The following is a 12,517-nucleotide window of genomic DNA, read 5'->3' as shown; positions in this document are numbered from 1 at the left end:
ACTTGCCTAGCAAGCACAAGGCCTGGGTTCGGTCCTCAGCTCCAGAAAAAAAAATTGTTGATGACAGTGGTTATGAGGGGCAGTATTTGGTCAGGACACAGAACTACCAGAGTATACAAGCAGGTTTGGTTCTAAATTTTCTTTGAGTTCATTATTCAGTGGTGAAGGATATTAGGAGGCTAGAATGACTGTCTCCTTCTTAATGTTAGGAAAGTGAACTATATTTCATCTTTATGCACACCTTACCAATGTGAGATTGAACAAGATGTTTGGCTTTCCACCTTTCTTACTGCATTTTCTATTGACTATATAGTTCAGTCTGGGTTAATTACTGCAGCGAAGCTCCTTTTTTTTCTTTCTTGATTACTTGGACCCAAAGACCTAAGAAACTCTCTCTCCTGGAACCCACAATTGCTTTGCTCTCTTTCTGTTGGCTTCATTACATTTGTGAATTGATTTCTTTTGTCTGCTGAGTGCATTCCGCCATAGTCCTTTATATCTCAGGAGTAGATAAGTGGGTGATGGCAACCAAGGAAAGATGTAAGTTATTACATAATCCTTGTATCTATGTTAACACTGACTCGTCTCCCACTGCCTACAATGATCAAATTATCATTATTATTATATTTTATTTTTATTGAGTATTTTATTTTTCCATTAATTTATTTATTTATTCACTTTATATCCCAATTGCAGCCCCTCTTCTCACAGTCCCACCTCACAAAGTCCTTCCACCCATCCCCTTCACCTCTGGAGGTCTGCCCTCTGGGTGCCAACCTGCCCCGGCACCTCAAGTCAGTATAGGACTAGGCATATCCTCACCCACTGAAACCAGACAAGGCAGCCCAGTTAGGAGAACACTATTGACAGGCAGACAACAGAATCAGGAGCAGTCCCTGCTCCAGTTGTTGTGGGACTCACAAAAAGACCAAACAGCTCATCTACTACATATGTGCAGGGATCTTGGTTTAACCCATGTATGCTTTTTTGTTGGTACTTCAGTTTCTGTGAATCCCCAAGGACCGAGGTTAGTTGACACTGTTGGACTTCCTGTGGAGTTCCTGTACCCTCCGTGTTTCTCAATCCTTCCCCCAACTCTTCCACACAACTTCCCAAGCTCAATCTAATGTTTGACAGTGGGACTCTGAATCTGTTTCTGTCAGCTGCTGAGAGGTGCCTCTCAGAGGACTTTGTGTGCACTCTGTGTACGTTGGCTTCTAGGTTCGAATTTAGGGAGTTGAAAAAAATCATGGAGGTGGCTGAAATTTTCTTCTCTGAGCAGAACAGTAAATTATCACTTCACTCATCTCTAGTGTGTTTCCTCTTGTTTGTAGCCACACAAGGGTAAGTTCATTCTGCCTATTGAGGCTGAAGTTTAGACTCTAAAAATGGCAGTATAGTATGTGCTCTAAAACAGGGTCAAACCCATCATGCAACTCGTCTAGCCAGTCCACTAACGAACCAAGCATCACAGACACGTTCAATGAACAAACTGAGCGTGCTACATTTACTGTACTCTAGGGTGCTTTCCTCCTTAGCATCGAGAAGGCAACATTAAATGGGAATTTATAAAATATCAGAGCCTGGTTTGCTCAAGAAATAATGGTCTTGAAGGACATGTTTAAGGTCATGCTCAGAATTGCATAGTTTGTCCCGCCAGAGCTTTGATAAGTAGGCACAGTTAGCAACTTATCTTGAAGCAATTTTCAGCAACCAACTTGCCCTATGGGGTTGCCTCTTTAGTTAATAGAGAGGTGTACTCATTACAGAGAGATGTTTTCTGCATCAAGTAACAAAATTGATACTGCTACTAGGCTGATTCTAAAATCGTTTACATATTGATTACCAAACACTTTCGGTATTGCCAGAAACGGGGATATGTTGGCTTAAGTTTCAAATTGGATGGTCAGCATACATTTAGATTTAGACTTTTTTAGGCTCAAATATTTTTTCTAAAAATATTCTTGAGTTTGAGTGTTTTGTCCAGGGACTACCTTTAGATTCCATTTATATTCTCCTAAGGAAATTTAATTTTATTGTCACAGTAATGAAGTATTTGGAAGATATGAAAGCAGTCTAAGAGAGCACAATGAAATAACACATAAACAATGTGGATATTTTGCATGAAACATACATTTGTTGCTTGTTTTTTTATGAAATAATATGAACTACCAAATGCAAAGAGGAAGAAGGGCCACTGGCCTAACTTGCAGCCTCGTGGCTATTCATTTTCAAAGGCCCAGGAATGGGGATCGAATGAAGTAAGGAGACACTCTTCAAAACACTGTGTTTGTAAGCATGAGCCTGATGCTCCCTGCCTATGAACAAACTGGCCATTGCTTCCTGTGCTAAACCCACAGCAAAACATGTCTTCATACAGGCCACTTTATGAAAAGAGGGAGAAATATTTTACTTACAACTTGGTGAACTGTATTCTTTATGTGCAGAACAATAGCCAGCAGTCTTACTCTAACTCACTTGTGAGTTTTCTGCTGACCTTATTAAAAGGGAAAACATTTTCTGGGTGCTTTAAAAGCTACCTTAAAATACTGTAGCTAAATTCACAACAAATACACTGGTGATCTCTCTCTTGACATATATACATATACATATATATATATACATATATATATATATACCTATATATTGTCTTATATGTGTTTTTGTCTGTTCCATACATGTATATTTCATATATATATGTGTGTTCTACATATGTGTGTTTGAATTCTATGTAGATGTGTCCCTCCAAATTTAAGGACTAAACTGTTACCTAGATACATAAAAGTTGTCACACAAGTATGTAAATCATTGCATTAAATCCAACACAGGCATTTCAAATATAAAATTTAGACATTGCATTCCCTTGACATGTAAAAGGTAAGCTACAATGATTATTTTTAAATCTTTGGGGGTCACAAATAATGAAAACTCAATTCCAACAAATATGTCATTTGTTCCCATCCCTAGAAATGTCAGGTCACGTGTTACTGGACATCAGAGACTGGTGACAGTAGATCTAGGAGCCTCCAGGACTCTGATACCACTCTAAGCTTTATAGCATATAGCATCTTTCTATTTACTTCCGTTTTGCACTTCAAATAGGCACAGCTGTACAGTGGTGCACAGTCACTCACTGATCACGAGGTTCATGCCTCACAGAGTCTAGTGTAATCAACACTCATTTCCTCTGACTAGTGTTCTGTTCTTTAAAGACTCACATTGACTTTGGATAAGACCTCTTATCAGGACCAGGGGTAGAATCAAATAATAAGAATAATAAGTTTATAGTCCCTACTAGAACAACAGAGTAGGTGAAGGTCAGTTTCAGAGGCAACACCAGGAGGCCTTGTGTAAGGAACTTCAGAGATGTTAGTTGCTTTTGGAGAATGTGAGAAACACAGATGCTTACTGCTGCATGATTGATGTTCCTTTGTTACTGTGTCTGATAGCTTTCTGTCACTAAAAGAAAGCTCTTCAGACACAAAGAGAAGGGGATTTCTTTTGGAGATTTCCAGTCTGTGAAGTGTTGATTCTGCAAGTCTCCGTCTGTGGTAGTAGCGTAGAAAACAATGAAGTGCATTTGTGGCATAGAAAATGTAGTGTAGACAATCACATGGCCAGGAGGAAAACGAGTAGAAGACAGAGGCAGGAGTGCCACAGCACGACCACACTTAAAAACATAAGGACCTCCTCCAAGGCACCATGTCTTAGCGGACCCTCCACCCATAAGAACCCAATGACCCTCCCTGGAACTCCAGGTCTCAGTAGACCTAACACCTCTAAACCAAAGCATCCTGGGATCAGGCTTTAAACATATGAATCTGGATATTGGAGGAAATGAAGCATCTGTAGGTACCTCTATACACTGGTACCTAAAGGTTCACAATGACCACACAATGAAAAAAAATGTTTTTCAGACCCAGAACCCTCAAACATCTGCCCAACATTCTGGAAACATAAAACCAGATCTTCCCTGATACCTACAGCAAAACCCATTGTGAAGTCTTGTAATTTTTTTTTTAAAGAATACTGTCTTAGGGTTTTATTGCTGTGAAGAGACATTATGGTCTAGGTAACTCTTATAAAGGACATTTAGTTGGGGCTGGCTTACAGTCGCAGAGGTTCAGTCAATTATCTTCATGATGGGAAGTATGGCAGCATTCAGGTGAGCATGGCACTGGAGGAGCTCAGAGTTCTACATCTTCAACTGAAGGCAACCAAGAAGAGAGATTCTCCCCTCCATACTGGGCAGAGCTTAAGCACAGGACCACAAAGCCCACCCTCACAGGGACATACTTTACTCAATAAGGCCACACCTTCTAATGGCATCACTCCTGTGGGCCAAGAATTCAAACACATGAGTCTGTGGGAAACAAACATATTCAAACTACTACAGCTACCAAGATAAAATGATGGGACATATATAAGCACACATACCTATTTGTAACAAGAGAAATGGGAACCAGTAAGGAGTGGTTGCCCAAGGTTCACAAAGACATTGGCAATCTCACACTCACTCATGCATCCCTGCAATTGTGCATGCTTTGCACACTGTATGCAACATCACTCAGCAGATGGCACATGCTACAGGCAGAACCACCCACCTGATCTGCACCGCAGCCTGTTTCTTACCCTACAGACTCACGTGAGGTAATCCCAGAGCTGTTACTGGAAATATGTCTCCATGCCACAGTATCTGGCCACTTAGACATGCATTGGAAATCCTTATGGAAGATCCTATGACGTTACTACTCTTGTATTCTGCACGCCAAGTCAACCAACACCATAAGCTGTAACTGTACATGCTAGAGTCACAGCTGCAGTGACCCCGGAATCACTTGCCAGAAGAACTCAGTTAATTTATCCCTACTTTTAAGCATACAAGATACCCTGTGGAGGTTTTTCTTTCTTTCTTCTTCAAAATGAAGCCTTAAGGAAGTGATTGCATTTGTATCCTTTTGTTCTGGTGATGGATGGGTCAGCCTGGAAGACTCCATGATAGTCCCAGACATCTTGGTGCTGAAACAGCACACATGGAAGTCCCACATGTGTACATTTTATACTGCTAGTTATTCTGAGTGTACTATAGGTTCAACCACTATCCCTTTGCTGTGCAGGCAGTGCCAGTGTCAGCTCAATGGGAGAAAAGGATGCACTTGTGACTGCATGGTGGATACCATGAGCTCTTTGAAGTGGTTTTCCATCACTAAGTGTTAACATCTGCTCTCATTGGCGCAACTTAGACTTACATTTGTCCAGGCATTTTACTTGATCAGGGGAATAAAACATGATTGGTTGTTCTCCTTGTCAACTTAGAAGGAAAGACAATTGAAGAGTCAGTGTATCCTCGGGGCGTGTGGAGACTATCTGCCCTCCACCCATTCCTGTACTTTTGAATTACTCTATTGTTAGTTATTCCTGACTATGCTACTTAAAACTAAAGCGATATAATTTAATTAAAGTCAACATGATTGGGGCTTGAAAGTGAAATCTATTCTTCCAAAGAAGCCAAACGATAATGGAGTCCCAATCGTATGGAAAGCTAGCATTTCAGTGATGTCTTAAAGCCAAGTTAGAAATATCGGTTTTGATTTTGAATTGAATTAGTGCTATAAGACATGCTCCTTAGACCACAATGGCCTTGCCTTACCCTTTCACCAGAGAGATGTCTATAACCAAGAGTCAGAAGACAGAAGGTGCCATTGAAAGCATGGACTACCATGATGGTGACAGATCTATTCATACAAAGGCCCTCTTTTCTCTGAGGATGACTCCCGAAAGGAAAACAGATCTTCCTCTTGACATTGCTACAGGTGACAAAGATAAGTTGTCTGTTCATGCTTTCAATAAAGAAAGAGTCAGTGTTCCTAAAAATGTGGATTATAATTCCAGTTTTAAGTAGTACATTTCATGTCAGATAGGGAAGTGTGCACGCACGCACACACACACACACACACACACACACACACACACACAATGTGTATGTCTGTATGGGTGCAGGTGGATATTTGTATGTGTATATATGTATGTTTATGTGTGTGTGTGTTTCTACATTGTCTGAATGTTCCCTTTACTTACAATAAGTGATTCTCTAGCATTCCCCTTGAACTTGCTTCTACTCAAATACCGGGAAAGTGAGCTAGGAGAGAAAGATCAATACCTGAGCTCCCTGCAATGAGACCTGTGGTGAAATCCGAGGAAGAGGAAATCAGCAGAAGGAGTCATGTCAGCCATGTGCTTACTGTATTGATTATGTGATGATAAACAGGCGTACGTTGTTATTAGCAACAGTTACTCTGAGGGCTAGGGAGTTTATCGATCGGTTGGAGAGTGAAAAGTTTAGCTAAGAGACTTTTAGTTACTTTGCTCGTGTTTGTTTTCATTTTTGGTTTGTCTTGCTTAGAAGTAATCCATCAATAAGACCCATTAATGTGGACTGTGGGATTGTGGTGTTGGGTGAAGAAATACACAGAGAGGAAAAACTTGACCAAAGTTTTGAAATGCCACCTGGCTGCTCTAGCCTTTTATTCTATTACGGTCTCATTATTTATTGTCGGGAGCCAAGTCAAAGAAATAAACCAGTCTCCCTCGGGCTAGCCCTGTGTTAGGGCTGATCTGTGGAGGTTTGATAGAAAAACATGATATTTTTTATTTAAAATATAGAAATCCCTGACCTTATTATAAATAGTAGTACTTCACGTTAAAGATTTTTAATGGAAATAAGGAAGCAGGTCCCCAGGGTACTATGTGATTTCCCTTGAGTTGGTCACTCATTTAGACTAAGTTCTCCATCAAACATACTAAGAAAGACTCCAAGGGCCTTCAGAAAGAGCTCAATAGGTAAACTGCTTACTTCTCAAGCTTGGTGACCTGAGCCAGATCCCCAGCCTCTCTGCGTTCACTCCATTTTCATAAGTTACCACATACAATAATGTGTAGTCATTATCTCTCTTTTCACTGATATGAGGAAATAAATATCATGAGTTTACCATCATAAACCTAGTGACTCTAACATTTATGTTAAGAAGAGCACATGACTTCATCATCATACAATTATGTTCAGTGTTTTACTCAGCATTAGTAGTCATAACAAAGTCTAATTTTAAAATATAATAGTCAATAACGTGGTCATCAATACTATTATATGATCCCCGATCAAGGTCAGTACAAAAGGGTGCAATGACTAGATGATGTCTTCCTGGTTGCCTGCCTGTTCAGTCCATCCATGTATGCCTTATAACTATGAGTGTATCAAAGAAAACCACTTTGAGAATTGGTGATACGTTATATAAATTACTAAATCTAGCTGACTTGCCATTTATTGCCTGGATGTCTCCTCTCACATCTCTGTACAACATGCATTATCCTTCCTTCTGAAACAGGATGAGATAGGTGTGAACTTCTAAGTTATATGTATAAAATACCAGCCCTTATCTGTAACCAAACGGTGAAGCTGCAAACATCCATGTAAGGTCTTGAGGTAGCCTTGAACCACTGAGTAAGATGGACATAGCATTGGGGATAACAAGAGACCCCACAGGAAACACTGAGACTAAAGCAAAGGCAGAGAGAGGCTCAACCAAGGGGGATGCCTAGTGCTCTGAACACCCAACTTACCTCTCTGCTGAAGGGCACATGTCACGTTTGCAGGTCCGAGTCCTCTCCACCATATTGGGAGAGTAAAACCTAGCTGTCAACTTCAGCTCCCGGGGATCTGTCTCCCTCTTCTGTACTCAGCAGATGCCTACACTCAATTGCCTAGAAGCACACCAAGCATACACACAACTAAAAATAAAATAATGTGTCCCAGTGGTCACTTAGCAATATAAGACCCTAAGTTATGTACATAACTAATTGAACACTCATTAAGTATTACGTTATAGAGGCACAACATTTGTATTTATTCACTATTCATATTGCCTTGCCGTGATGTTGTCCTGGGATGTTGGCGAAGGCTCAGGTGGCTGAGTTAGGGTGGGAGAATGTGTCTTCAGCTCAGGCTGGTGCAAGGGAGTTCACCATGGGTGTGCATGGGTGTTCACCATTTTACGAACTGGCAGAGCAGAGCACAAGCTGCTCGTTCCTGCTGTGGTGGAAATGTAGGCAATTTGGGCAGGTGTGAGAGTGATGATGAAGGTCCAGACATGTCTGCCTGTCAGGAGCAGAGGCCTGACAGAAGGACAGATAAGTGAGGAGTCCCCATTTGCTGTCTATGTCATTCTTTCTAGTCAGAAGACAAGGGCACCGTTGAAGTCCGTCATGGCAGTTTATCCCACAGAGCGTGGGGATTACAGGGAAAGTCATATTGTGTATCTGGAAAAGGTGCTGTATGACAACATTCTTTAATTAGAAATGTTTTCATCCTGGAAGGAGACTCCTTGAGACTCAGGAAGGAGGTGCCCCTAGAGGCCTTGCAAGCATGGCTGCTGTGCCACATATCGTCAGTAGGTGGCAGAGAGGAGAGAGGCTATGTCTATGCTCAAGGTGCTGATGGAGAACATCTGAATGATTAGTAGCTTAACAGTCCCTGAAAAAGATGAGCCTGAGAAGACCTCTAATACGGTGCCCCACAGGCCCGGGTGTGCTCCCAGAGCAAGCCCAAGACTAGAAGAAGGCTGTCTGAGACCATGCCTGGCACCTCAGGCCGTGGGCGAGAGTGAGCCCCAGATAGACGACTCTCTCATGGATGAGAAGCAAGCCTGAGACAACCAAAGACTTGACCACCAGTCTGGTGCTTCACAGGCTTGGGGAGCAGACCATGCTCAAGATGAGCCCTGCCCAGTGCCATAATACACAATCAGGGCAAAACACTCCTGAAATCAATTCCGACACAGCCCCAGATACTCAGAGATCCCAGGCACCACTAAAAGGAGGAAGTAAGTGGTGGCGAAATGGAAGAGAGAGAAAGAGAAGGATGCAGGCACAATCAAGACCCACAGAACTGCAGGGGCTATTGAGAAACGGCCTGATGTGAGTAGCCAATGATGCCACCTGGGGCCATGTCCTATTGCGATGGGGGTTCTGAGCCTGTGTCAGCACCGGAGGCCACTTCTGGGTCTGTGCCCTTGCAGCAGCAGGTGTCTGTTACCATGAAAGCCTAGGCTACTGCCCAGGGATATGTTGATGTCTGAGGGCTTTGCAAGGAAAGAGCTGGCCCTGGGGGCATGAGAGGAGAGCTGATCAAGCCCCTAGCCAGCTACAATATTCAAGAAAGCAGGCTCGCACATTGCAGGAGTTTCAGATCAGTCAGGTAAGAGCAGGAGAGTTGATGGGATAACCACCTCAGATACCTCTCAAGCCCAGATCTGGGGTTTGAATTGGTCCACCCGAACAAGTACCCTACTGATGAACTGCTGGAGTGCATAAAGGTCCTATAGATCCAAAACTACAGTATCTCCATGACACAGGGCAACAACAGGATATCCTGGTCCCAGTGAGCATCCAGTACTGATAGAGCAGCAGAAGCGTACGCTGTGGGGCACACTGTGACGTGCTACAACCACTACAATGAGATGATTTGTCTGTGTTGGCAGGGAGGTTGAAAGGGTGAAGAATGGGTACAAGGGGACAGGAAGAATGAGTGAGATCGGGGTACATGATAGAAATTTCACAAAGAACCAATAAAATTAAGTAGAAATATAATAATAATAATAATAATAATAATAATAATAATAATAATAATTACAGCCTGGAGAGATGGCTCAGTGGTTAAGAGCTCTGACTGCTCTTCCAGAGGTCCTGAGTTCAATTCCCAGCAACCACATGGTGGCTCACAACCATCTGTAATGGGATCTGATGCCCTCTTCTGGAGTGTCTGAAAGACAGCAACAGTGTACTCATATATAATAAATAATAAATCTTTAAATAATAATAATAATGATGATAATAATAATAGCTCCAGAAGGAAACTCACAAGTCTCAGAAACCTACAATGTTCATAATGACTCCATCCCTCAAGATTAGAGAAGTGGTAAAATCTACCAGAGAACGACAAGATTCAGACATGTCAAGCTGCCTGGAAGTTACCCTTCCTACCTAGGGTAGGCTTGTCAATGATGCAGCTGTCTTTGAGTTAGCCATGCTCTTGTAAGTGACCTCTATGTGTGTGTGTGTGTGTGTGTGTGTGTGTGTGTGTGTGTGTGTGTGTGTGTGTGTGTATGTAATAAATAAAATATATGTCTTTAGAGATTGTATAAAATGTAGACTACCTAATTGAATTTATGATAACACTTAAGCATTCATTACTCTAAATTTTGGATGTAGATTCCATAAATAAATAGTCTTTTTAGGAGTTTCTCTTACTTTTCCAGGCTACTTTACATTGAGTTTATATCTTAAAGAAGTTCAAAACTATAATTTACAGTTACATGGAAATTTATCAAATGACATGATTAACCACTGTTTAGAATCACAGATGAAAGGATGATATTTTTAAATCATACCTTTGGGTAAGCTTAGAGTCATCATCCATTTGTGTTAATAATTGAAGGGCTATAACGGAAACGGCACAAAACAAGGACAGAACATTCTGCCAGTTTGTAAGAACAAGGAGGAGTCAAGCCTCCCATGGCTATGATACAGTGTTTCACTGGCGACATTTGGTGTCCTTTATTTATAGTGATGCTATTTAGAACAGCCACTGACCTTCAAGCAAATATAGAAAAACAATTTTTGAATAGAAGGCAAAAGTATAATTCAAGTTTTAGTTTATGTGAATTAAAGATGCATAAATATGATGAGATTCTTAACGTTAGCCCATGAAATCAAGTGAGATCATATAGAGAGTTTCTAAGCTGCCTTAGTCAGGGTTTCTATTCCTGTACAAAACATCATGACCAAGAAGCAAGTTGGGGAGAAAAGAGTTTTTCAGCTTACACTTCCATGTTGCTGTTCATCACCATAGAAAGTCAGGACAGGAACTCACACAGGGCAGGAACTTGGAGGCAGGAGCTGATGCAGAGGCCATGGAGGGATACTGCTTACTGGCTTGCTTCCCCAGGCTTGCTCAGCTTGCTCTCTTATAGATCCAAGACCACCAGCCCAGAGAAGGCACCACCCACCACAGGCCCTCGCACACTTGATCAATAATTGAGAAAATGCCTTACAGCTGGGTCTCATGGAGGCATTTCCTCAAGGGAAGCTCCTTTCTCTGTGATGGCTACAGCTGTGACAAGTTGACACACAAATCCAGCCAGTACACATCCACTGCTAAAAACATACATTTAATTTCATTAAATTTGAATGATGGTATCAAGTAATATAGATACATATACTCTTTTATATTTCCTCTCAAGATAAAGGAGTCTCTAAAAATGTTCCTTCCAATGTTAAAATATTTCTCTTAAGCTTGTAACTATTAATGTCATTTCAACTTAACATCATAGTTACTTGTTGGGAAAATATTATAAAAAGTATAAACTAAACATGAGGCCACTTTTAAAAACTCACAAGTAACATAAGTTCTGCTTCGTCAATCAAACTGAAGCACACTTTGGCCAATCTTGAATGTAGTTTACCAATATGTGAGTGTTTAACTTCTTCCTTTTCAGCATCCATGTTCTTTCGATCGGGATTTTTAATACCCAGTGCCAAGCCCTGCTTCCCCAAACACAGGCCATCCAATCAATAATGAAGAGTTCTGAATGGATACATCCTTGACACTCTGGAATATGAAAGAAAATTGCTTTTCAGTCATTAAAGCCTTATGAATGGATCATTATATATTCAAGGAAGCTAGAGCTAGATTTCAGAGCATTGGCGAGTCCAGTCAGGTTGGGCTTGGTTTGACGCTTCTGGGTAAGATTTCAGCGAGGGCAGCCTGGGGTTTGACTGAGAACTGAGGTTGAGAGGGCCTAATATGCTAGAACATGAAGCTTGGATAGGAACATCCAAGGAAAAGGGGGTCTTCCTGGCAAAGGAACAGTTGTCTTATCTCACCCACTGTCCTCTGAGACTGTAGGAAATGTGACAGGCTGTGGGAACCTGTGGCTTATCTTCTAATACCTAGATTTAGAGGGAAGATGCTTACCAAGGCCAGACAGAGATGAGCTCCTACTTTAGAATAGGGAAAGCCTGTTCTAAAGAAGTGAAAGTTTATCCTGACAACGAGAAGCACCTGACAAGTCTAGAGAAGGAGGAGGATTAAAATCCAATGAAAATGTTGTCAAGGACTAAGGGAGAAGGCTGAAAGTGAATGTAGACCCGGTGGGGGTGGGGGTGGGGGGGGGGTGGGGGTGGGGGTGGGGGTGGGTGGAAGGAGGGTAAACTAATGATGAATTAACCTTGGCTGCTGTCACGAGTGCTTTGTGAGTCTAACAGCCTAGGTCACAAACTGAAGCCTGAGGAAATACATGAGGAGCAACCTTGATTCCGAAAGTCAGAAGACCTGGCGTATCCATGGTTCCCTGATGCTCTTCCTAACACAGGTGGGAGATTTACCATGTTTGTAATTTGGGAAAATGACAAAACCCAGATACACATGTAAACACTAATCCCTTCTAGGAAGACTTATCAGAAA

The 12,517-nt window shown here is 41.7% G+C and overlaps 1 non-coding gene across 1 annotated transcript; it reads left to right on the top strand.

Annotated features, from left to right (window-relative positions):
* Nucleotides 1-8,395: 8,395 nt before the first annotated feature.
* LOC116887725 lies at nt 8,396-8,525 on the top strand. Its single transcript, XR_004386239.1, has one exon. It is a non-coding gene; the product is annotated as a small nucleolar RNA SNORA17 (small nucleolar RNA).
* Nucleotides 8,526-12,517: the final 3,992 nt, after the last annotated feature.

Source organism: Rattus rattus, chromosome 18 (genome assembly GCF_011064425.1).
Source record: "Rattus rattus isolate New Zealand chromosome 18, Rrattus_CSIRO_v1, whole genome shotgun sequence".
In the NCBI taxonomy this organism is placed as follows: domain Eukaryota; kingdom Metazoa; phylum Chordata; class Mammalia; order Rodentia; family Muridae; genus Rattus; species Rattus rattus.
The sequence above is the reverse complement of the archived record's forward strand: the minus strand, read 5'-3'. Positions and strand labels throughout refer to the sequence as shown.